Source organism: Vulpes lagopus, chromosome 24, assembly GCF_018345385.1.
Source record: "Vulpes lagopus strain Blue_001 chromosome 24, ASM1834538v1, whole genome shotgun sequence".
In the NCBI taxonomy this organism is placed as follows: Eukaryota; Metazoa; Chordata; class Mammalia; order Carnivora; family Canidae; genus Vulpes; species Vulpes lagopus.
Window position 1 is genome coordinate 25,317,453 of NC_054847.1, and position 16,522 is coordinate 25,333,974.

The window sequence follows — 16,522 nt, forward strand, 5'->3', positions numbered from 1 at the left end:
ACAAAACATTAGAGCAGCAACTGGAGATTTCATTGGAAATGAATGGGGAACATTGGCAGAGTTCATGTAAGAACTGCTAGCAAATTTAGATTTTATGCTGTAGGTAATAGGAGCCTAATGACAGACTTTTCAGAAGACAAGAAACATTAACAGATCTGATACTCAAAGTAATAATTTTTGGTGGAGAATGGCAAAGAGAAAGGTAGATATAAGGAGATAAATTAGGAAACTATTACAGTGGGCTGAGTCACTTAATGCAGGCTGAAACTAGGCAATGAGAATGGAGAAGGGGAAATATTCCAGAAATTTCTGTGGGGATATTGATAGGTTTTCTTAACGTGCATTGGAAGGATTCTTGGCAGTGTCCAAATAATCACTGCTTCAGTGGTTTGAGGAAAAGACCAGGTTGCCTAGGAGTGTAGCAGAATTTGCCTCCTATATCCCATTCTTTCAGAATCCTACTAGACATTTGCTAATTAAAATGTGGTTCATGGACTAGCAGCAACAACACCATCTGGGTGTTTATTAGGAAATACAGAATCTTAAGCCCCACCTGAAACCCACTGAACAGAATCTGCATTGTAACCATTGATTCACGTGTGCATTACAGTTTGAAAACACACTACACTACTATATGATAAAAATAATTTCTCTAAGTACGGATTTGAAAGTCCAGAGCCAGAGAATGGCCCTTGAAACTTTGACAAGACATACTTATGTAGAAGAGCTATTTAGTGTATCTTTGTGTAAAGCAACTCTGCATATGGTTATTATCATAGTGGCCATGCCATGACAATGATTTTGGATGGTGAATATTTATTTAATTTCATCAACCCCTTTCAAATGGTGGCTGCAGACTGAGACCGAACCAATACGTAGACTTTCCTTGTGACTTTTGCCTGTGCCACACCTAAGTTGTGAACTAAGTCAACAGCTCTAGCCAAGCAAAAACAATAATAACACAAATTAAGCCAAGAATAAACTACCCACACTCAAATGAACAGCCAAGAAAGCAAAGCTCCAAATAATTCTCTGGACGTAATCCATGAAGTCCCTGGATATACTCATGTACAAAGTTAATCTGAGATGCTACTTACCTTTAATTTCCACTTGATTCTTTTTTGGGGGAACATAGTCTCATATATGGCGTTCTTTTGGTTACTTCTCATGTCTAAATGCAAGAATAATAGCATTTTATGGCTTGAAAGTCTTTTATTTTTATGTTGTTCTTGGGTACTTTAGTTAATTTCCCATTGGTCTTTCAAGTTCTATGTCATAATTTAGAATGAGCCAAGGCTTAAGCGTTTTCCTCCTAGAGTCAGCTTATCTGTTTTGCCTGCCAAAACCATCAAGGCCCACTAGCCCACACGTTAGTGAAGCTGGTAGGAAAAGTTGCAAAGAAAACAAAAGTAGGCTCGCTGTTTAGTTATCAAAAAATGAAGGGCAGATTCAAAATAAAGTCTGATTAATCCTTCGAGTAGTATGAGACTTTACTCATTAAGAGCTCCCAATGACTGTTTCTGGAACAAGAGCATCGTTTTCTCAGGTCCGTCTTTATCTATTCTAAGAATGGAAACAGAAATGGGCAAATGATAATCGTTTTCTAAGTTAAGAACCTTTCTCAGAAATTTGCCCCTAACTGCCCAGTCTTCAAAATGTGTTGGATAGTAATGAAACAGATTGAAAGAGTTTCCTCAAAATTTAGCACTGCCTGGATTCACTTCACTTGTTCAGCTTTATGACTCCAGGACATCTTACATAAGAATGATTAATCTTATTTTTTTCCTCTAGTCAGTACCTGGGTTTGTTATTGAGGTCCCATGCCTTATTTTTAAATTGGGCATAACAGATTCCACAGAAGGGGTTGGCGGAGAACCCATAGAATTTTTGCTTAACTCATTTTTATTGAACAGAATCCAGAATTTTAGTCAAGAAGTGTTAGATATTAATCACATGTGAATGGGATCATTAAAATTTCCTTTACCTTCCAGAACAGCAGGTCATTATGGAATCATAAGAAGTGAGCTCACTTAATAATCTTTACAATTACATAAAAGCAATCATTTTCATAAGTCTTAGAAGAAGCTTTTAGCTATTACTTGAAGAGCATATTGGAATACGAGAATGTATTATGTTGTGTTATTATGGATGTGACTTGTGAATTGAAAAAAAAAAGTGTTCTCCGATTCAAAGTTCTTAGGAGCTATCCTTTCCACATTGAGTAGTTTTGTTTGACAGAGTTTGTGACTGTAATTTTTACACAGCAAATAGAGACCTTCTTGCTGAAGTATAAATTCTAGTATCATTTCTTAATTATTACACTCTTTATAGAGAATTAGAGGAGAAATGCAATATTTTCTACTGTGGTTAAGAACAATTGGTGACAATTTAAGGTGAGTCAGTTAAGGAGAAAAACTAAAACAGATCCCTCCTCGAAATTATTATCGCCTTTCTCTTTTCTTTTCTTGTAACCACTTCTCATCTTTGACTTTGAAACCCAACAGTTTAAACTTGGTTCTTATTTCAGTGGGCTAATCCCCTTTCATAAATCATGCTCAAGAGCTGAAATAATTTGCACATCATTTAAAGAGTATTTGCTTTGAAATATTCACCTCAAGCCCTTTTGTATATCCTTTCTCTCTAAAGATTTGTAGTATTTGTTTTGTTCTCTGAGGTATAAAAGACCTGGATAAACTTTATTCCTGTTGTTTCAAGATTAGTTAACGAAAATGCATATTAATTCAGCAGGGATGGGAACAAACCTCACTAAAGATGATCATACATATGCCTCTCGAGAATAGCAAAGTACAAAAATGTCAGTCTTCAAATCTCCTTGGACTTGCTCAAAAGAGCATTGAGGGATTTAAATTTCCAGAATATGTCTACAAATGTATTTTCTTTGTTGTGGAGAACAGGAACTATACTGATTATTTTTTACCCAGAAAATTGATTTAATTTGTATTTGAACGAAAATTAAACTATCTGCAAAGTGGCTTTTCAGGAAAACAGAGAAAAACTGCCACAACAAAGGTGAATTTAATATTAAAAATGATATACCTGATATGCCACTAGATTCTTAATTTAGTCAGTATCAGACTTCAAATCCCCAAATAAAATGTAATAGAATGGTCATTTTTTCCCTCTAAAAACAAGTAGAATGGAAAGGACCTCATAAGAGCAGGAGTAAACATATTTAGGTAAAGTTCAAGGATACCTTTATGTGTATAAACTCCAATTTTACAGTTTGCTGGTAAGCTCAGTAAAAAAAATGCTGATTTCTCCAAATAGTATATCTGTTTTGTATGTGAAAATGTGCCCTGTTCTTTTCTTGAACTGAAAATGACCATAAACTTTGGCACTTAAGTGCTTATCCGGAAATGACTAAGTAGATTTGGGGGTAATAAATCACTCATATGGATCCAGCCACCCACAGCCTTGTTCCACTTCTCTTCTTTACAAGTGTAGTAATAGACATTTCCACAGTCCTCAGGGTGCCAAACTTTGCACCATTAGGAAAATCTGCAAGTGGCTTGATTTATCTTCCTCACTCAGTTAGCTAAGACCCAACTAAGTAAAAATCAGCAGGAATAAACTTGACTTGTTAAACTTTTTTAATAGGGAGAAGCAACAATTAGAACTTTCCTCCTTTGCCACTTCAATTTACTTTGGATGTGAAGCCCCTTGTGAAAAATATTCAGATGAGATCTCAAATTATAGGTGCATGGCTGGATGATGCTGACTCTGAGTTTTCATTATGCACAGAGGGATTGTCTGCTGTTTGCAATTAATCCAGACACAATCCTCCTGGTACTTGGAGGAGGAATGTGGAAGAAATAGCCATTTTATAAGTTGTAAACTCCTAAATTACCCTAAATTAGAGGCACTGAGAATCGGACACTTAGATATAGACAGGATCTGCTTATTATGTAGGCTCATCTTCCCCTGATGGAGAAATCAATTAAATATTTAGGATGTGGAATACCTTCCAGGTTGGATAATGCATTTCATTTAGATTATGGCCCTCCAATCCGAAACATTAAAGGGGATCTTAACGGATGGAAGCCCATTACTGTCTCTTGGATTGGGTGCATTAACACTTTAGAAATGAATGTGCTTCCTAGGATTTCCTATTTGTTCCACCAGCTGCCTGTCGATACGCCAGATAAACAGTTTGAGGATAAGTATGTAAAAGATACATGTACAACATTCTGTGTGCTGAGGCGCACCCTTGTAGGAGAAGTCCCCAACTGTGGCCCCTTTGGATGGCTTTTCTCAATGCCCTAGTGATCTCAGATGACAGGGCTCATTTCATCATGAGAGAGTGGGAGGGAAAGCCAAAAAGGAGATGCAGTTAGTCCTCTCACCAAGGTTCTGTAGATTTCTGATCTCATATCATTCCTTTCTATAAGTTAATTAATAACTAGTGATTATTATAAGAAAATGCTGGGATGATACAGTAAATTTTGAAATAAAGCTAAGTTTCCCCAATATAAAAAATATTTGGCATGAAGATAGTCATTTGATACTCACTCAAGGACTATTACATCGGGGCCAAATTTATGAACAATACTGTAAGAACAAAGCTTCTGTGTCCCCCATGCTACAGAAGCATGGTATAGAAATAGCTGGTGTCTTGGAGTGCTTACCAGGCTGTAGGCTATGTTCTAAGCAAGGTACACGTTCTCTCTGACTTCATCCTGATAACAACCCTATCAGGTACAGAGGTATTATCATTACCCTCATTTTACCTATCGGGTAAATGAGGTGCTGAAAGGTTAATCGATGTGGTCAAGATTACACAGCTAAGAGCTAGTAGAATTAGAATTGAAAACCGTGCATTTTGACTCCACAACCTGGAGTCATAACTACTGTTCCATGAGACTCTGGGTTCTAGAGTGAAGGTTTCTGCTACTTACTAACTCTATAAACTTTGAACCTGTCACCTAACCTTCCTTATATTCTGTTTTACAATCTTGAAAATGTCAATGATAATAGCACCTATCTCACTGAGTTGCTTGGAAGCATAAATTAGATTATGTATATGATGGCTATAGCAGTGCTTGGCACAATGTAAGCACTCAATAAATGTTAATAATAACATTAGTACAAGTATTTTGTTCTCTGCCATAGTATTTTTAAAAGTCCTGCTTATTTGGTTAAGAAAAGGATAGAGATAAATGTTTGAAATCTTTAAAGATGAACATATATTTAAAAATTCCTTTGGATTTTTGGGGAATAAATAGTATATTGAATGATTTACAGAAGACTGTAATCTTCCTGAACTGAGTCAGATGTTTGTCCTCTTTTGTTTCCATTTATAAAAGTCTTGATTCACAGTTGACATAAATATATCATATTAGGTTACTCAGGGAAAACAAATTTATCCAATCATAAAAGAGATGTTGAAGATAGGGGTCGATTTCTTTGTTTCTAGAGACAGACTCCTCATGCCAAATCTGATAGAACACATGCTTCAGTGTGTTCGCCTTGCTTCAGAAGACAGCAGAAAACTCAGCTAACTGGTATAATTACATAACTTGGATAGTCACATTGAGAGGGTTCAACATTGGCACTAGAATATGGAATTATAAAGTTCAATGAAGTTGCTGGAATTTAACTGAAAAGAAATTACTTATCAGCATTTTGACAGAAAAGGAACAAATTGATCCTTTTAAAGTTGGGTGGAAAGAACGTTCCAGAAGGCTTCCTTTGTAATCACTGTCATTGAGAAGCCCTGAGGCCTCTTATTTGTTAGTAATTGATACCTAGATGTCAGACTCAAATACTAAAGACAACTGCTATTTTAAGGGCTTATCAAGAAAGTTGGGAATTAGTTGGAGTTCTTTACTCAGTCCTCCACTATTTTTTTTCACTATTGGGTCAAGTTGGTTGTAAATCAGGGGTGAATCAATCAATCAGAGGAAGATACTTTTACCTTTTAAATATGTTTGGAAGACTTCTGGGGTAAAATTAGAATCTAATACTTAAAACAACCAGAAATGTGCTTCATTTGGCTGGGAAAACAGCCTGATGAGCAACCAATCTATACTGGTTTGTTTGTTTGTAGATCCTAACAGTGGAGTGAAGCTCCTCATCTACTCTTAAACTCTGCTTTTCCTCCACTGAACACATAGAAAGAAAAGGACTTGGACAGCATGAGAATAGAATAGGACCAAGGCCCAAGCAAATAGATTGGCCAGTCAACTTAGAAAACTAATGAAGAAACAAGTAATACCCCTCCCAATGCTTGTGTTACATTCTTAATGTAAAGAAATTAGTACTTTCTCTGTATTGTAATTCATAATATAGATAGATTAACTCAGATCAGAATGATTTATATCTGGGGACTAAAAGAAGACAAAATAAGTTCTAAAAAGCTAGGATCTATATTTGCAGTCTAAGCAAAAATGACGTGAATCTAAAAAGCTAGAGTAGTAGGAGCAAGCAGTCAGTTCACACATTCACATCACAGGCATTTATTGAGAAGTTGTCTTGCGTACACACTGCTTAAAGCATTGAAGTCAAAGAAGGTTCCAAGTGTTTTCAATTCTACTTTGGCAAAAAGTGTTTATGGTCACATTTTAAGTAGTTATTTCCTATTCTCTCCAAGATGATTTAAAGATGAAGTTCCACATGAAATTGTTCTTAAAGTATACCTGCTTGATTTTATCAACAAAATAATTACAATAGTGACTAGATAAATATACTTTTGGCAAAGTACTTTGCTCAAGTTTATATTTATATTTCACACTGAATTTATCAGAAATTTTGTATTCACATTAAGGGCAAACTCCCACCTATGGAGTAGGTTATATAGCACCATGGACATGCTATAACGGTCAAGGGGATTTAATAAATGAAGATGCTGTAAGCTTGAGTCCTGATGTATTTTTTATCCTTGATGTTCTAGAGGATGAAATCATTTCTTAGCTGGCTCTAACAATGAGGATCAGTTACTTTTCATTAATAAAAACAGTGTTAAATTACCTAGAGCCCAGCTGTTAGGTAGCAAGAGCCACCTGTATAATCGGATTGGGGTAGCTTACCTGATTGTCCAGCTGCAATATAATAAGGAAAAGTGTTGATGCTAGAACCAAATGACCTTGGTGTACGTCATGGCCCCACCAGGTCCATCTGTGCGACTTGGGTAACATTTTCTCATAGATTGGCAGTGAAGACTAAATCACTTATTCCCTGAAAGTGCTTAGGATAATGCCTAGAATAGAGTAAGTGGTCTTGAAATGTTATTAATATTAGAAACTTCCATTAGAACAAATAAAAACAGTTCATAGGACTTGCATAATTTTAAAAACAAAATGGTAAAAATATAAACTATAGAGTGACAAATTAGTTGGGGGTTGTAGAAAAATTTAGAATAATTACAAGTGAAATGATAATTTTTTAATTTTCCATTGTTTTATGCATTAAAATTAAATGCATTAGGTAATGATATAAAGTAAACAAAGATATAAAGTAATATGGCTAAATTCACTTCCAAAAAGCTAAAGCATTCTCCTCCTACTGGGGAAATTTTTAAATTGATCTTCATATTTAACATCAATATCAATAAAAAAATACATATAAATATCAGGTGTGCCATATGTTGTTCTAAGCACATAGCATGAATTTTCTTATCTCTCATCTTTCAAATATCCTATATATTAAAAATAATTTTATATTCATTGACAGAGGAGGAAAAGCAAATATTTAATTTTGGAGCCCAGAATATAACTTAAGCAGTCTAACTCAAAACACATGTTATATCTTTTAGCTCTGTACAATTTTGTTTTTAGTTTCTCTTGCCTTTCTTTAAGTTTTACTTGTTAATATGTATAAATAATTATATTGTTAAATGATTTTTGTACATGTGTTTTGAAAGATAAAAAGATCTTTATACAGATATAAATGCATGTGTGTGTGTATATAGTATATAAAAATAAATTTAAAGGCCATATTGACAGATGGAAAAAGCACAAATGTCAAGGAAAGTTGATTCAGAAAGTAATATATAATAATAAAAATTAAGCTCCAGCATTTATTGATTTAACAGATGGTGAGTTAAAAAGTAAAAACAAAGTCTTAAAATGTAATATGATTTTTAAAATTAGTGAGATTATTTTATGAACTTATTCTGAAGTTTGTTATTTTCTAATTATATTTTTTAAACTCTAACTTTTAAGTTCCCAAATAAGTTCCTCTTCAGAAATCTGCATATGTACAAATATTCAGTTTTAGAATATAAAATTTAACCTTAGATAAATATTCATAAATTATGATGGAGGTAAAACATATTTTATATATTTGTATTATTGATTAATAAATATGTATCTAGGTTTGTATCCTAAATACAGATGCTACTCTTTATTTTTAATTATCCCACATGCTATTTATTATTATCAATCATATACTAGAGCCACAAAGAGATTTTTGAAAAATCCCAAGTGCAGAAATTATAAAGAAATGTAATCTAAATAACATATAATAAAATGTAATAAAAATTGAAATTCATAACAAGATATTAAACAAAATGCCCAAGTCACTTGTTAATTAAAATAATATTTCCTTCAATTGCTCTTGTCCTAATGAAGAGTCCAGTGAATATCAAATTCAATAGTATGTAACCAAAGGTATATTCAGAGGCAAATGCATAGCATTACATATTTTTAATATTAAAAATAAAGTAAAATGAGTTTGTATTTAACTCAACAAATGTTTTAATAACTAATTTTTTAAAGAGATTTTATTTATTTATTCATGAGACACACAGAGAGAGGCAGAAACATAGGCAGAGGGAGAAGCAGGCTCCATGCAGGGAGTCTGATGTGGGACTTGATCCCAGGACTGGGATCTCACCCTGAGCCAAAGGCAGATACTCACCTGCTGAGCCACTCAGGAGTCCCTTAATAACTAAATTTAACAAATTAAATCTGAATGTAGAAGTGATCAAATTAAGAAAAAACAATCAATTAAGAAAAGACAAATCATTATTGAACTAAAAGGTTGTTCTTTGGAAAATAATCTTGTTAAGAATGAAATAAAAATGGAAAAGTCTAATTGAAAGGGACATGAAGCACAATTAACTAAAATTTAAAATGTGAAACAGATACAAAAGAAGTTACATTTCAAGACAATCGTATATAAAATTGTATTCTGATAGATGCAAAACCAATGGGATAGGTTATTTTGGAAAAGTTAACCAAAGTAACTAAGTAAAAAAGTAGAATATCTAAATACAGTCCTTCAAAACCTACCTCAAAAATGTCCCAAGTTTGGGACACCTGGGTGGTTCAGCAGTTGAGCATCTGCATTTGGCTCAGGGCATGATCCTGGAGTCCCAGGATCGCGTCCCACATTGGGCTCTCTGCATGGAGTCTGCTCCTCCCTCTGCCTGTGTCTCTGCCTCTCTCTCTCTCTCTCTCTCTCTCTGTGTCTGTCATGAATAAATAAATAAAAAAATCTTAAAATGCACATATAATCTAGGAACTAAAAATCAAAGCAATAGAAAGCTTGCTACCACCACTGCAGCCACTGCTGCCATGAACAGCAGGAGTCTGCACTGAGATGTCCAATATGACAAGAGCTTCAACGCTGATTTTCCAATAAGTGTCTCAAAGGACTCTGCTCTGGAGACCTTCACACAAACTCTTCAAGCACTACCGATAGTGTGATTAGAAAGCAAGAAAGGGGGAAGGATATTCCTATTGAAAGGCTGGTGATCATAGGCCATGAAAAAGAATGGTCTGAAAGTTCTTCATGCTCTTTAACAGTTGAAAATGGACTCATACCTATTAAGAACTCTGGGTTTTGTCAACTAATATCATTAAAGTCCATATCTGTTTCACAAGTAGTTTAAGAAAAAAGCAATTTAACCCCTTCTTCCTAATGTTTTCCTCTGCATTGTGGATGAACCATTACTCATTACTTTGAAGTCAAGACTCACTTGCTTTGGCATCTCACAGCAACTAAATATGACAATACAGAACAATTTTATGAAATGATGGTTGCACTACTTGGTCTGTGATTAGCTTGAGATAATGTATGTAAATAATGGTAAACTAGTCAGGATGGTTATGAGCTCTCATCTAACTAGTATACTATCCTTTTTTTTTTTTTTTTTTTTAATGGAAGCCATTGGTTAGATCTTTAGCCTCAGGGAACTAATGCTCTGAAAATCATTCTCGCAACTTGATTTCAATATGTGGAGACATAGTTTTATATTTTTATATACTAACTTAATGGTTCTTAAGATTGCTAGTAGCTTAGGTTAGCCTAGTGGGAGATAACTTTTAATAACCTGTCTCCTGCTTTAACAAGTGATACCAGAGTAAGACTTGAAGATTTCAGGAAGGTCATGGTGAACACTGTTCCAGAGCTACAGTGGAGTATGAGAAGTAGGATGACTTGAGTAGGCATAGAAGAAGATCCAAGTTGCAATGATTTGCTTTTGCCAACATTTAATCCAAGTCAAAGGATCAAGGCATTTGCATAAGATGAACATGCCAAAATGATGCATCTAGTTAAATGAGAATGCTTTACTTGCTTTGTTTCTGCATCCTGCCCTATTACATCTTGAATTGTAAAGATGGAGTAAGTCATAGTACTTCAAATCTATCGCTTAAAAACAAAAACAAAATTAAAAAGAAGAAAACATATTACATTTTTTCATGTATCTTGTCATCAAATATTACACTTTCTTACTTCAGAAATATGCAGATACAAAAGCATATGCATGTGTATGCAGTTTTATATATAACTATTCTATCTTTATTGTATATATGAGCTTTCTGTGAAGCAATTTGGAAATGAGCACTAACAGCCTTAAAATTTTGTACTCTTCAAACTAAATTTCAGTTCTAGAAATCTGTTCAAAGGAAATAATAACAATCTAAAAGTCTGAGTTAAAGTGCTATTGAGCACAGTGGAAAAAAAATGAAATAATTCACCTGCCAATAGTGGGCACCTGTTAAGTAAGTCCTGGTGCATTTATATGATGGTGTATTATGTAGCCATGAACATTTTCGTCTTCAAAATATAATCATAGAATGATTGTGCATGGCGTAATGTGAAGTGTGGGGAAGAAAAAACAGGCTACAAAAGTTGTTTAATAAGAATTATGAAAGCAGAAACCTGCTTGGACATATGACTACTATATATATCAATCGCACATACACATATGCATCACAAATGCACATATGTGTGTGTATATACACACACATAATGACTACAATACATACTACTAGTTTTATTAATTTTACTTTATCCTCTCCATACATGAAAGCATGAATGACATATATCTGAAAAAATATAAATCTAGACTCTGAAGACACAATTTCTCATCAAAGAGCTAGAATGTAAAGGGAAGACAAAGTACTTGAATACTGTTGAATTATAGACTTTATTGTATCCTAACCAGACCTTAGACATGAAGCAAAAATTGTGATCTATTGTTTGATTATGGTAATTGCATCAGGATTATTATTCTTCAATATTATTTTTTTTCTCTCAATTGTATTTAATCAAGAAGTGATACAATTTTCTTAGAAGATTTTATCTAAACTTTGATCCTTTCTAAGTAACATATATGTGTGCTTCCTCCTCTCATTCACAAGAAGGAAAGGAGAGTATGAGGAGAAAGTTGAAATCTTGCCATTTTGGAGGACATTTAGGAAAGGACCCCAGAGTGCCGATGGCCTCTGTTGATTTTCTGAGTTGTGCCATGATTCAGGGCAAGGGCCCTATCCTGCAGGGGCAGAAGGGCTGGCAGCTCCCGGAGCATGCCTGCCACCTTTGACACAGGGGAACAGACACACAGAACATGGGCAAAACATCTGACATCAACTCTGGGAGAGAGGCCTTGCTGCCAGGAAAATTTCCCTTTGATTTGAAGTAAGATATTAGCCCTTAGTGAGTCTAGAAGACTCAAGCCAATCTTTACATTAAAATCCTTGACTAGGGATCCCTGGGTGGCGCAGTGGTTTGGCGCCTGCCTTTGGCCCGGGGCGCGATCCTGGAGACCCGGGATCGAATCCCACGTCGGGCTCCCGGTGCATGGAGCCTGCTTCTCCCTCCGCCTGTGTCTCTGCCTCTTTCTATCTCTCTGTGACTATCATAGATAAATTAAAAAAAAAAAAATTAAAAAAAAAAAAATAAAATAAAATCCTTGACTAGAGGTGCTTGGGTGGCTCAGTGCTTGAGCAGCTGCCTTCGGCTCAGGGCGTGACCCTGGGGTCCTGGGATCGAGTCCCACATCAGACTCCTTGCAGGGTGCCTGCTTCTCCCTTTGCCTGTGTCTCTGCCTCTCTCTGTGTCTCTCATGAATAAATAAATAAAATCTTAAAAAAAAAAATCCTTGAACATTTTCTTCAAAGTTGACTTGTACTAGAAGAGTCCTCTTTCCCTTTGGCATGCTTTCGAGTCCGTGAATTCAAGTGTGAAGCCTTCATTTCCCTGAATTGAGCAGAAACCCCAGGGAACATAAATATATATAATTTCTTCGTTTGGGCTAAATGATATAAGGGCTAACATGAATTGATTTTTGCTACCATTAGAGAAATGTGTTTTTTTTCCACCATCATTTAAAGGAAGCAACTCAAGTAATGGAATCTACAGATGTAAAAAATTCATTGGGAAAAATCTTAAATTAACAAAAAAAAAATGTACTATTTTTCACCTTTTCTTCAGTATGACCTAGAGTGCCTTTTTTCTATAAGGAAATATGAAATATATATAAAAAAGACGATAATTAATTCTGCTTCTGAAATTGCCTGTAAATGTAATTTGCCTTTGGGGTGTCAGCATAGTACATTGAACAAATGGGCATTAACACTGGTTCCAACAGGACTTGAAGTTCACCATTAAAAATGGACTGTGTGAAGGTGCGCATGAAATATAGTGATGGTTGTGGTAAAATGTATAATATAAACTGAAATTGACTCATCATCTCCATCCTGCCAGGGATTTTTGTTGCTTGCTTGAGTGTTTATTATTATGGTTATTATTATTATTATTATTATTATTATTATTATTATTATTTGGTTCTGTGGTAGAAATTTTTCTCTATAAAAGTGACAGCTTAAAGTTTTTAACTTTGGAAAAACACTTAAAAAGCTTAAAAGGCTACAGAGAAGAGATAGTTCCTCATGGATAACTCTCCCACAATGTCAACAATAGGAAAACACAAAGCTTCACTGACCATGAGACCAACTTCACATGCCCAGTACACACAGAGAATAGGCCATCCATCCCTCCGTTCATGCCATACGTTAGACACTGTCCTATGCACCGGAGATACAATAGTGAACAAATCAACTCACCTTCTTTAAAAATGTCCTTCAAATAAGAGAATGTGGCCCTAAAATCACAGTCACATGCATTAAAGGTGGCAAGGTAACTGAGATTATATTTAACCAACATTGCACTTTTACAAAAGGTGAAAGGCCAAAAAGGCACCGTGTGAGTCAGGGTCAGAGAAGCAGAACCGTACTAGTAGGAAGGGTGGAAGATGCACAGACAGCTAGAGAGAGAGACAGAGAGACAACGAGGGGCGATTGTGGGGGCTGGCTTTGCAAGCTTCAAGTCCATGGGGCAGGCTGGCAGGCAGGCAGGGGAAATCAGGTCCAGACTGGAATTCCTCAGGCAGGAGCTACTTGGAGTCTCTGGCCTCAAGGAATGCATAAACCCTCTTTTAAAGAGCTCACTTCCGATTAACTTAAAGTCCACTGATTAGAGACTTTAATTTCCTCTGCAAAATCCCTTCATGGCAGCACCTAGATTAGTGTGTGATTGAGTAACTAGGGTCTATAGTTCAGTCTAGCGAGGCTGACACATTCAAAAGCCATCACGGGCACATTCATTTCCCCAACGTCACACAGCTGTCAAGAGGCTGGGAAAATTAGAATTAGCTCCCCCGCTCTGCAGTCCATTCCGTGATGTGCAGCGCTAGCAGAAACTCCCACACTTCTCTGTCCTGTTCATGGAGACATCTCCATTCCACAGCAGAATTCTACTTTCTCCCATGTGTCTCACCCTTTTTTCCAAAAAGTAAGATTATAGAGTGACTTACGTAATGCTTGGAATGCCTAAAAAAATTAAATATACTTTAATCAAAACCACTTATTTAGCTTTGATTTGGTGAGACCAATGACAGCCAAGGCCAGCCTCGCTGGAACTTCTAGAGACTTGGAAGTAAAGGCTATTTTCCTATTAGAATAAGTTAAAATAACATCTTTAGATTTATCCAATCGATGTTAGGAGAATCAAAGTTAGTGATAATTTTTTAAATTATATTTATTTTAATGGTGACCTGGTAAGTTAGATATAATTTGATAGAAATAAAGAATAAGCTGAAACTGGGGCACCTTGGTGGCTCAGTCCGTTAAGCATCTATCTTCAGCTCAGGTCATGATCTCAGGGTCCTGGTATCGAACCCCACATCGGGCTCCCTGTTCAGCGAGTAGCCTACTTCTCCCTCTCTCTCTGTTTCTCCCCCTGCTTGGGTGCTCTCTCTCTCTCAAATAAATAAATAAAATCTTAGAAAAAGAATAAGTTGAAATTATCATAGTTTTATAGAAAATGGAGTTCTAAATTTGAGCAACAGAACAAATTGCATTAGTGATTGAGGACATAACAACAGCATAACCTGAAATGAATTTTTATTAATAGAGCAAACATTATGGCAAACATAAAAAGCGAAAATAAATAACTTAATAAATCTCCATATATTCATGTAAGTTTAGAAAGCTATGCTTCATCTTGCCAGACAAGTTATTTATATTTCTTAATGTAAATAACAGAAATTTCTATGTCAATTTCTCAGCAAGATAACTTCTGTTACAGTGGAAATGATATAATCAAGGCTAGTATTGCTTCTTTACTTGTTAATTGTCAAAACATCTCAAGAAGTTTATTTTGGAGAACTATGGCATTTCTAGATATTTCTATTCTAGGTTGCATCCTCATAATGTTTCTTAGTTTCTAATTTTTTCTCTTTACCATAGGTATTCATAATATCAAAATCCTACTGGTTAGATTTCCACATCAACTTAACCCTTTTATTGGATAATTTTCCTTTACCTTATCAGAAAATCCTTCTCATTCTCCTAAAGCAGTGACGTCTTTATCACAGTCAATTATTTAATTTTACTATTTTAAATCTTTTTAAAAAACCTTTCTTTTAAAATAGTTAAAAGGTTAGGTTAATAAACACATTTTATCTTTAAAATGTTGAGACGGGCAGCCTTTTTCCCATCATTCCCTCAAAATGATTTTCCTGGCCCCCTCTTTAGCACTCTGCCATATTTTTTCCTCTTCCCTATATCTTTCCTCCTTAACCTCTTCCTGTTTTTGTTCTTTTGTGGCTTTCCATGAACATTTTAAAATATATTTTAATAATAAGCACTAGCCAAAAGATCCATGATGAGCAAAGGTACGGCAAAGGAAATGGGAGAGTAAGGAGTAGGAAAGAAGGAACAGGGGGTGCTAAGGTCAGTCTTAAACGGGTTTCTGCAGCTGGCTCTCATTTCCAGGGCTGGACCAAAATCCCACAATATTTTAACCAAGGTGACCAAATCAGAGAAAAGCAAAGGTCTTGGTAATAAGAAGTCTATAGTCTTAGAATCATAGGTAATTGCAATAGATAATTTACTCTCAGATATGATGAATATGGGCTATTAAATATATAGGAAATCTAGTCACTAAGGCCTTCCTCATTGTGTTAATATCTGCATTTTTAGGGTGTGACTGACACAGTATTTTAAAATCCTCATTTACACTTTTTTTTAGCAGAAAGTTATGCTGATATCTTACATATAAAAAAAGCATAAAATGTTTGAAAATATAATTACCTTTTAGACGCTAAGCAAGTGAGAAAAAGTATAAATATGTTTTTCTTTTCATCACTACTTTTGACATCTCACCACATAAAAATTAACTAAGGGCCACCTTTTGTTATATTAGCAACCATGACATTTTTAATGAGCTTTACGATCTCCATTTGTGTTTAGGTATGACACTTTTCAGAAGCCCAAATTCCATCAACCCACTAGTTCCTTCTGCAAGAGAAGACAGCAAAGTCTTTCCATGCCTTGAATGCTTTGTCACGTCTTTCTTTAGGACTCTATTTAACAAGACAACCATATTTGCTGGTCAACAAACTAGTTCCTTGAACAGCAGGGACAACATAGAAATGGAATTCTTTCCTTATTCCTCCTCCTTCCAAAAATGGTTCCTGTTGTGTTGTGGTCTCTGGAGTTTGCTTTTGTCACACTGGCCTGGGCAGGGCAGGTGGGGGAGTTGTTTGAGGTCTTAGTAAATATCCCAGGATGATAAAGTGATTTCACAGAAGAATTTTTGTTTTGATTGGCTATTGTATTTTTAGTTTGTCATGGTTTCCTACTTCCATATAGAAGGACAAATTATTTGGGCCAAACAATACAGCGCAGTTTGGAAACAATTGGCTTTTATGGGCACAATCTTATTCTTCACATATCCATTTTTTTAAAATTGTGAAAATCAAGCCAATTTT

General features: G+C 35.3%; 1 protein-coding gene and 1 long non-coding RNA gene across 3 annotated transcripts in view; one reads left to right on the forward strand and one right to left on the reverse strand.

Annotated features, from left to right (window-relative positions):
* ARHGAP15 (Rho GTPase activating protein 15) overlaps nucleotides 1–16,522 on the forward strand; it is a 610,515-nt gene that overhangs the window by 315,521 nt on the left and 278,472 nt on the right. The gene's annotated exons all lie outside the window — the stretch shown is intronic.
* The window catches only part of LOC121482155, a 41,746-nt gene that overhangs the window by 10,972 nt on the left and 14,252 nt on the right, over nucleotides 1–16,522 (reverse strand). Inside the window, exons 2-3 of one of the 2 annotated variants that reach the window (XR_005985521.1) lie at nucleotides 13,314–13,351; nucleotides 1,098–1,171 (exon numbers count right to left, since the gene is read on the reverse strand). This is a non-coding gene — a long non-coding RNA (uncharacterized LOC121482155). The remainder of the gene's footprint in view (nucleotides 1–1,097; nucleotides 1,172–13,313; nucleotides 13,352–16,522) is intronic. The other variant, XR_005985520.1, reaches the window with a different exon arrangement.